The following is a 9,510-nucleotide window of genomic DNA, read 5'->3' on the forward strand; positions in this document are numbered from 1 at the left end:
CTGCCACTATATTTCAGCACCCCTTTAAAGTTGCTAAGGGGAAGTCAACACTATATTTCAGCATGCCTTCCCACTTGCCAATAGGAAGTCAACACTACATTTCATCATCCTCTCCCAACTTGCCAAGAGGAAGATACAACACTCTATTTCATCATCCTCTCCCACTTGCCAAGATGAATATACGACACTATATTTCATCGTTCTCTCCCACCTGCCACTATATTTCAGCACCCCTTTAAAGTTGCTAAGGGGAAGTCAACACTATATTTCAGCTTCCCTTCCCACTTGCAAAGAAGAAGTCAACACTATATTTCAGCACCCCTTCCCACTTGCCAAGGGGAAGTCCAAGTCAAAACATTGATTACACAACAGTTTCGTTTCCTGCGGACTGGGTTCCGTCCTACTGCGCAACTTAGTTCACTAATCAGCCCAGAATTATGAGACCAACTCATTCAACTGGATATATAAAGTTAAAGGTCACATGCAACGTAAAACACAACTTTGCAGATTCTGATACCTTTCGGTATGGACATACCGAAACAAATCGTCAAAAATGCAAATTCAACTTATAAAGTTGAAAAATAACGCGATGAAAAAAAACGCGCGAAATCGGAGTTCAAACGTTTCACTAATTTTCCCCAGACTTTTCTGGGGAAAATGGGTTTCAACAGCTGGGCTGCGCTCATAGCACGTGCGCAAGTAAATAGGTTCGCGCAGCTTGGAAGCGGGTTGTCGGGTGAATACTCGGTGAAGGTTTTGGTGTGAGCTATTTTTCTAATGTTTTGTTGATATCTCACAGGCGCGAGCTTTTTATATGTTATGACAGTAAATTAACTGTTTATATAATTTCATTTGTCTATTTTACCACACGTTCTTCTTACCGAGACACTTTCTCAGTTCGATACTTAAAAGCAATGTCATTATTTAGCCTTGACACAATTTCTAACTGTGATATAGACATGTCGTTGTCACAGACAAAACTCAATGTCTTGTTTTATTGACACCTGTGTGTCTGCCTGCCTGTGTGCTAATGACAATATTCAATACACAGCTGCTATCACTGACCACATGCAATTTGAACTTAACACCAATCAGGCTATACACCATAAACAAAATGCATTGATTTATGGCCCGAGTTCGGTCTCTGTCACATTATGTAGTTACACAGACAGGCAGGTGTGATACTTGAACACATGACATGTTATGATGTCTGTTGATTGCAAAATGTTATACACAAAAAATGAGCATGTATTTACAAACCCCAACATCTCTCTCTATATATACACACAATTTGCCGTGAAGGCATCTGCAAATGAACCAGCCGTTACACTTGAGTGCACACCCACCCGCTCTGACTGGGTTCGGTATCCCGGCTGCTTCGTTTCTTGGGAAGTAAACCGAAGTACACAATTTTGCACTTTCGATTTGCGATTGTACGCTTATAATTTTGTTTATATATTTTTTCGTAACCAGCAATGTATATTATATGTCATGAATAAGTGATAATTGTGTTTTAATTATGTTTGATTTTTTGGTTGCATGTGACCTTTAATAATATACTGAGTCAAAAAAGAAACTTCACATTCTTTCTTCAGGGCACTATAAAAGAACAAGAGATGGTAAGATGGTTAAATTGTTATTATTTCATTGCTGAGATCTGCGTGATGTACTCGATACACTGACAGTGCCATAATCAGTTCCATTAGGCTACAGCGCCATTCCAAAACATGGGTATACAGAATGTCAAGTCACAAGAATAAAAATGCGAAATTTCTCAGTTCAATATCGTGTATGGCCGCCCCGCGCATTCACCACTGCCAAACACCGTCTCCTCATCGACTGCCTGATGCTTGTGAACACGTGGTTGGGGATTCTGCGCCATTGCTCTTGCAAGGCAGCGCCAAGTTCCTGCAAATTCTAAGGTTGGTTCCTAAGACCACGAAGCCTTCTCCCAAGTGCATCCCAAACGTGCTCTATAGGATTAAGGTCAGGGGACCTCGATGGCCAGTCCATGACGTTGATTCCAGCGTTTTGAAGGAAATTTCGTGTCAACATCGCGGTATGCGGCCGATCATTATCATGCTGGAACTGTAGACCTGGGCCATGAGCCGCCATGAAAGGAACGAGTTAGCAGCTGTAAGCAGCTGTGAGGTTTCCACGGATGACCAGAAGTCGGGAACGGTTGTTCCAACAGAAAGCACCCCACACCATGCAACGTCCGCCTCCGAATCTGTCGACTTCAAGTATACAACATTGGGCATACCGTTCACGACGTCGTCTCCAGACTCTATGCCCGCCGTCCGCGAATCTGAGGGTAACACTGGATTCATCGCTAAAGACGACTCGATTCCAGTCTCTCTGGGTCCATCGGAGGTGACGTTGGGCCCACAGCAGACTTTCACATTGATGAAACGGCGTCAATATTGGCCCACGATATGGACGTCGAGAATGGAGATTGGCAGCCCGCAACCGATTTCGAATGGTCTGTGAGGACAGTCGACCTCTAAACATCTCAGCCCTGGTTCGTGTAGCCGGCAGAAATCTGTCACGTAGGTGACGTAGGACGATTTGACGGTCTTCTGCTCGTGACGTCACACGTGGACGACCCGACCTTGGGCGATCAGAAGTGGTGCCAGTTTGTTGTAGACGACCTCGCAAGTCATACACAGTACGACGACTGCATCCCATTGCTCTTGCGACGTCAATAACTGATCTTCCCGCTTGCAACATGCCAACGGCATGTTCACGTTGCACATTTGACAATCGTTACATTTCAAGTACCGTTAGAACTGTGGTTTAAAAGTTCTTGAGGCCAATGCAAACACGTGCATATGACGAAAACTTAGATGCGAAGATCACGTGATCGACTGGACGTGCAAAACCTGATTTGGCACTAACGTCATTTGCACGACGAATGGATGGGTTTGAGTGGGTTTTCCTAACGTTTTTCTAGAGTCGAAAGATAGGGATTCCATTTTGGATACATAGATGTATCATCAGAGAAAAATTATTCATTATTTTTCAAATAACATTTTGTGAAGTTTCTTTTTTGACTCAGTATTATTTGGTAAATCTAATGCATTGTATATTGCAACACTACGCTCCTTCTAATCCTTGCAAACAGGTTGTGCAGCATGCTCTGTCGTACAGCGTGCTCTGACGAACGGAAATCGTTGAAAGCTAAAAACGAGGCTCGGCCGCTAGAAAGGTTTGGCGGTCTGGTACGGACTTGATATGTTATCAATTACATTGTACGTTACAAAAATACACTTAATTATCGCAAAGAACACATAACAGGTGTAACCAGTGTACCAGATGATATTTGAATGATTGTCCAACCTCTTCAAACAGGGGCAGTCTGTGACGTCTTTGTTAACCACATGCTGCCTATACCTCGACATTAAATATAGAAATACGATTTATTTTATCTTTAAAATTAAATTTAATTTCTAAATACCATTTTCGTATGAAACAAACAATTGGAATTCAGTGTAACCATAGTCGTTTGTAGTGTCTCTTTTTACTTTCACACGAGAAAATTCGGATCTGCTGAAAAGTAGGTCATTGTCTGAATTGGTTAATGAGACTTATGTTTCGTTTGACCTATATTTCAGCATTCCTTCCCACTTGCCAAGAGGAAGTCAACACTATATTTCAGCACCCCTTCCCACTTGCCAAGGGGAAGTCAACACTATATTTTAGCATCTTCTCCTAATTGGGGACGGTGGGGTAGCCTAGTGGTTCAAGCGTTCGCTCGTCACTCCGATGACCCGGGTTCGATTCCCCACATGGGCACAATCTGTGAAGTCCATTTCTGGTGTCCTCCGCCGTGATATTGCTGGAATATTGCGAAAAGCGGCGTAAAACTAAACTCACTCACCACTCTCCAAATTGCCGAGCGGAAGACAACTTTACATCTCTGCTGCATCCTCGTGTTGATCAGCAGCTTCGATATTTATGGAGTCGCATTGGAGAAGAAATTCACATACAGTAACTACGAGCACGGTTGTATAGAACTGAATGTAGGGTCACGTCAGTAGTTTGAACTGAAGGAATGTCTCACCGTGTATATTCCATCGTTCATCGTTATGCAAACTTCAGCAATCTGTCCAATTTTCCAAGAGGAAGACATGGTACTCTGAACACCCCATATCTGCTGTATCCTTGTGCTGATCACCACCGTGGCATTTTTTGCAGGTCGTTGAAAGCCGATCCACACATGCAGTAGGATATCGTTTGTTCTTTCAACGTCGATAATTAAGCTTAAAATAGATAGATATTATCGTTTACTTAGCTGTTTGTGCTTCAAATGCATACATGGGAAATAGTAACGGAACAAACTGAATGTGTGTGGGTGCCTCTTACATGACTTTAAATTTGATCTTGTGACGATCAGACAAATTCTGAATCAACATTTCAATCCCATGATGCCTGTTTGGGACATTGCGGGTCGCTGAGAGAGATCCGTCAGTACTAAATCATGATGTATTGTAAACAATCTTTCATCAAGAATCGAACGCAAAATATGTTAATGAATTACTATCAAACGTTTATTATATTTGAGAGAGGTAAGTGTATTAATAAGCAAGTGGCAGTGTGCAATGATATCTGGAAACATTAGGTCAGTGTCAAACATTGAATAGCTCAAGAAAATACCTCAAAGTTAAAAGAAATTTTAAACAATGACATAGCGAAAATACTTGCATCTGACTGACTTTGTCCGTTTCTACATGTCAAATAATCGACATTTGTCATTTGCCGATATATCTCATCTTTTTCTTGTCGTTGATTTCTTTCATACTCATTGACTTACTCACAATACTGTCATCCAATTGTTTCATCCCAGACATTTTAGGGATAAGCCTTTAGAGGCCGTGACAGTGTACATATCTTCAGATATTGTTATTTTAGGCATGATGCTCTGGTAAATGTATGTGCACTTCGAGGTGACCTTTATGTGTGATTTTGTCTCGACAAACGCTAGGCCACTAAAGTGAGTGAGTGAGTGAGTATGTTTTTTTACGTCACTTTTAGCAATATTCCACCAATATCACGGCGGGAGACAAATGGGCTTCACTCATTATACCCATGTGAGGAATCGAACCCGTGTCTTCGTCGTGACGAGCGAACGCTGTAACTACTAGGCCCCATGGCCATTATAAACGTTGTCAATATACATGTACCTGGTGGGTACTGTCGTTGTCCCTGATATGGTGATTTGTATTCTTCTTGACGAACCACACGGACAATAGTAACTGGTCTAGGGTGTGTCCTGAAAAATAACAGCATATCTCACACACAGAAATATCCCAAATGCCGTAGTACCGAATACTGTACAGATACGGCATATACCAGCGTATGACAGACCGTGGAAAACAAACTGACTAAGGGTTCAAACATGGTACCGTCGAGCCTGGTACCCTGATAACTCGAAATCTCGGTTGTCTCGATGTAACATCTCAGTCCCGGCAAAATCCTTCATAATTTATCATTATTCTAGCTCTTTTAACTCGATACGGATTTATCGATTTTTAGAATATCTAGATATAATGTCATGGTCCCAACAAGCAAAATTACCCTTTTAAGTCGATATTTGCAAAGAAAAACTCGATAATCACCTACCTTTTATGGCCTCTGAACTGAAGTTGTTTGCACACGTTTACACACGGTGCAGCAATAATCAAAGGGATGCGGTTGTGAAAACTAATTAGGGCTAATTGAGTTGAAGGTGTCACTTGTTTGTTATTTAATTAGGATTTAATTGAGAAGGAATTAATTAGGAAGTACTCACTGTTATGACTAAACACTAATGATAACGGATTATAGTTTCGAATTAAAACATACTGAGAATTCATTGATCGGTCGGATGTCTCGAGGTTCGGATAACTCGATATTATTTCTTGGTCCCATGAATATCGAGACAACGGTGCTCGACAGTATTGTGTTGACATGGACGTGGAGGGATACTGACCAAGATTTACCTTCCACTTTGCTGGGCGTGGCCTAATGTTTCACATGTATCTGAAAATCATTATGAAAGCGTTATAACATAATCATTAACTTACGTGGTTGTTCCACCGGAACCGTGCACACCTCATGGAGACCTTCTCCCACAGGCCTGAAGTCTGACACCTACTAGTCTTGGTGGTTTTTTTGTCACAGGAAGTGAAATCAGACATGCATGTGTAAGTCATTACAGAACCCTGGGGATGATGCTTTGACACTTTTACTGAGCCAAACACATCTGGTGGCTCACCACAGACCCTGAAAGAGATATACCATATGACTTCCCAATCTTCAAAATGTCTACTAAAATCATTTATGTGTTTAGTTCAGCATCCACCAAGAACACATCATCGTTTCGGCAACCAGTTAGCGGACCATTCACGTAATGCTTTCACCCCTGATGAAACCTGGACATGTTTCAGTGATGTAATAGCGACAGTAAAAACAGTATTGAAGCATTCCCATCCAGTGAAGATACATGTTGTGTCAAATTTGTTCTAGATAGGTGTTCAGTGTTGACCTGAAATTCACCATGTCTGTTTAAAAATTAATGATATTTGTTATATGTGTAGTTAATAGTGATGCTCTCAGTTCTCACCTTCATTTGACGTGTACTCTCTGATAATGCTCCTTAATATATACAATGCAACGATATATTTCCACTATTGAGCAAGCACCTGTCGGTACATTCTGTATGACATTTTCCAACATTGAGCACTCACCTAGCATACGTACTGTATGACATTTTCACTATCAAAGCGACCTATGCGTCCAGGAAACACTCACCTTGTGTAGATTCTTTTCGGGCTTGCCTGTGTACCACACAACGTGACCTGAGAAAACACGGCATGTCGGATCCCAGAGATAGACTGCAGAGGAATTGATAGACTATGGATAACATGGCAGTGATACACAAATTGTTATGTATTGGATTTGTTGTACGCAAGTGAGTACTATGACGTAATGTTAGTGAAATTGTCACTTAACTGACGTTGGCCAGCAAATAATCGAGTCTGGACATTACAGTGCAGAGATCGATTGTGTGAGAAAATGCTCATGCCGACGGGGTAGCATAGGTTGCTTGGTGTGAGTGACTGAGTGAGTTAGTCTCAGATGCAGTGTTACAGCCATATTGTGACTATGAAAATTATGAATTAATAAATAATAATAACCGATAGCTGTCAATAGAAAATAGTCAGGCGATCACTTAAAACTAGCATAGAACCATACAATATATTTTTACTCGTTGTAGTTATGATATGCAATAGCGATACAAATATTTAATGTCATTTGCCCGGTTATTAGAAAATTGTCGTTTCTAACGAAATACCTTTAAATGACACATGTTTTACGGTGGTCGTTAGTTTACAACGGCAGCATTGTTAATCGCCACGTGCAACACAAATTAATCTTTTGGAGATAAAAAAGCCACGAAAATTGGTATATTGTCACAGCACTTCCTGCTTTGTCTTGTGTAGCATTGCGATGATGAGATAATGCAAAGTCATTTTAATTTTAAACACCTATGTTATTTCCAACCTCAACTGCATTCAGTTGCATGCTTGTAGCCTGATCGTCAATAATACGGTAGAGATTTGAATACCTATACACTGCGACTACGATGAAAGTTAAGTCCATGTTTCGTATCACATTGTGTTGCTACTAGCCCATACTTAAGCTGGTTTTATAGTGCTAGCTCACTGAGATACCATGCCGTAGTTAAGCATGCATATCCTACTCAGACACATTATATTGAATCCTAGCCGACCAGTCCTTGTACGTATTAATGCCAAGCGCCAGGGAGGGACCAACAATTACCATATTTAAAGTCTTTTGGGATGACGCAGCCGGGGATTGAACCCGTGTCCTTCCGCTCTCCGGGCGGACGTTCTAACCACTACAAGGCGGAAGCGGTACTCCTAATGTCAGACTGTGTGAATCAGACTTAGTGACATACATATGAACTTGCATGAATCATAGTGACAAGTAAGATCTGAACCAGGATATTGATACGCTCTTTCCAGACAGTGTACTTTCTTTACTTTTGTATGGCTTTACGCCGCTTTTAGCAATATTCCAGCAATATCAAGGCGGAGGACGCTAGAAAATGGGCTTCACACACTGTACCCATGTGGGGAATCGAACCTGGGTCTTTAGCATGACGAGCCAACGCTTTTAACCACTAGGGTACCCCACCGCCCCCAAATGACACAGGACGATAGTGTTTTGCACTCATTTGTCAATCAATGCATTCTGAAGTAGTGGGGTTAATGTCGCTTGCTTTGACGTCAGTTGCTCTAATCCATTCATAAGTGAGGTGTTCGACAAACATGAGATTGCAGGACAAAGTAACCTTTGAGAATCCAAGTGGTCAAGGTCGAGGCGCAGCATCAAATATTGATTTCACCTCCGTAACACAAGTGGTCTGAAATGACACTAAAGGTTCACCCAGAGAATGAAATATTAAATTCCACAAAGTCCTCCTCCGATCAAGTGACATTTTTCTTTTCCACCTTTCACGCAAATGAGTTAGCCATATAGTCTTCGCATCAGTTGTAGACCTACACATTTTCACTGATTTGAGATTTGTGAGCTTTATGGTGACAACCAATTGACTTGATTTTTTGTCCATCGTCGTCATCATTTTTTTAGGTTTTCCAGTCAGGCGCATTTTTGTCCAGTATCCAGATGAGACTGTTATTGATTTTAGCTTTGTTGCCCACAGAATCCAGATTAAATCTTTCCTGTGCCATCGAAGATTACGGAAATATCAGAGTCAGATCGATGGAAATTTCCAGTTGACCAATGTAGGCAATATGATTCTCAAACTGTTTGGCATCCATACACCTGCTCAGTTACTTTCATATTAGCTTTGTCGTATCTACCTGTGGTCAGAAATACCTCAATTAACGATTTGAACTGTGGATAACATGTTGTCAGACTAAATAAAACGTATGTCCATTTCGGTGTGTTTGTAGCGTGAATTGCTGCGGCAGACACAAAGTATAGAATATATAAAACAAATAGAATCAAGCCACGTTGAAGTCTCCTGAGACAAAGTGAGTGAGTGAGTGAGTTTATAGTTTTACGCCGCACTCAGCAATATTCCAGTTAGATGTGGCGGTCTGTGTATAATCGAGTCTGGACCAGACAATCCAGGGATCAACAACATGAGCATCGATCTGCACAATTGGGAACCGATGACATGTGTCAACCAAGTCAGCGAGCCTGACCGCCCGATCCTGTTAGTTGCCCCTTACGACAAGCATGGGTCGCTGAAGATCAATATTTCTAACCGGACCTTCACGGGTACCTGAGACAAAGAAATGCCCGTTGAAGCTGCTAGAGAATACACAAATGTAAGTAAATGCGTTAATTCTTCAAGAACCAACTTGGTATTCACCTGTTGGGGGTGGCTGGTAGACACAGACTACACGTACATGCGTTCTATCAATAGATATATTTGCACCCAGCCGTTTTTACAAGTTTTCTCCACGTGGATGA

The sequence above is a fragment of the Haliotis rubra genome, unplaced genomic scaffold, assembly GCF_003918875.1.
Source record: "Haliotis rubra isolate DU_JTF1 unplaced genomic scaffold, ASM391887v1 Scf1081, whole genome shotgun sequence".
Classification (NCBI taxonomy): domain Eukaryota; kingdom Metazoa; phylum Mollusca; class Gastropoda; order Lepetellida; family Haliotidae; genus Haliotis; species Haliotis rubra.